Source organism: Nuphar pumila, chromosome 1, assembly GCF_984573655.1.
Source record: "Nuphar pumila chromosome 1, dmNupPumi1.hap1.1, whole genome shotgun sequence".
In the NCBI taxonomy this organism is placed as follows: domain Eukaryota; kingdom Viridiplantae; phylum Streptophyta; class Magnoliopsida; order Nymphaeales; family Nymphaeaceae; genus Nuphar; species Nuphar pumila.
The window spans coordinates 92,887,373-92,888,467 of NC_143249.1; the positions used below are offsets into that span (position 1 = coordinate 92,887,373).

At 46.8% G+C, this 1,095-nt stretch overlaps 1 non-coding gene across 1 annotated transcript; it reads right to left on the reverse strand.

Moving 5' to 3' along the window:
- Positions 1 to 468: 468 nt before the first annotated feature.
- On the reverse strand, positions 469 to 571 carry LOC149849070 (small nucleolar RNA R71). Its single transcript, XR_016426513.1, has one exon. It is a non-coding gene; the product is annotated as a small nucleolar RNA R71 (small nucleolar RNA).
- Between the last annotated feature and the right edge of the window lie 524 nt (positions 572 to 1,095).

The following is a 1,095-nucleotide window of genomic DNA, read 5'->3' on the forward strand; positions in this document are numbered from 1 at the left end:
CCCCATTACACCCATTTGTTGACAACCCAGAGAGAATTTTACATTCTCATCGAAGTTCGGCAACAATGGCTGACATGGATCCTCCACCTCCACCCCCAGTTCTTTCACGCCCTCTGCGGGAATACTTCATCCCCACAGACTATGTTCAGGCATCCTGCATTCGGAGACCCGATGTAGGAGCGCCACATTATGAGATTAAGGCCAGCATTATTCAAATGCTTCCATCCTTTTATGGCCTTAGTCATGAGGATCCCTACCGACACTTAGATGAATTCCTCGAAATCTGTTCTACTGTTAAGATACAGAATTTCGATGATGATGCGTTGAGGTTGACTCTATTTCCTTTTTCATTGAAGGACAAAGCCAAGTATTGGCTAAAGTCCTTAGATTCTGTAGAAATAGAGTCCTGGGATCAGTTGCAACAGGAGTTTCTTCGGAAATACTTTCCCATTGGTCGCACGAACCAATATCGTAGAGCCATCACTAGCTTTTCAGAGCTAGATGGTGAGCGCTTTCATGAGACCTGGGAGAGAATGAAGGATCTCCTCAGGAAATGCCCCCATCATCAGGTGCCGAAATGGCAACTGGTGCAGAGTTTCTATGATGGATTGTCTGACAAGAATCGTCAGATGATCGACTCTTCATGCGGTGGGACATTCATGCTGAAGAGCGAGGACGAAGCATGGAGGCTATTTGATACATTGGCCGAGAATTCACTCCACCATGCTTCGAGCTCTCATTCTGATAGAGCCACACCCAGCATTCAGAAGAAAGCTGGCGTTCTTGAGATTGGTCCATCTACTGCACTACAGTGTAAAGTAGACATGATTGCTCAGAAGCTGGACCAGCTTCTCTCAGGACCATCCACTACACAGCAGGTGTGTACTCTTTGTGCCAGTCCGGCACACGAGATCACTGAGTGCCCTTCAGCAGCTCAGTACCCTGAATTTGTTCAAGAACAAGTTCAGGCAGCTCAGGGTTACGTCAGACCGCCAAATAACCCATTTTCATCGACATATAATCCGGGTTGGCGTAACCATCCCAATTTTTCATGGAAGAATCCACAGTCTTCTATACAGATGCCTTCTTCCTCTC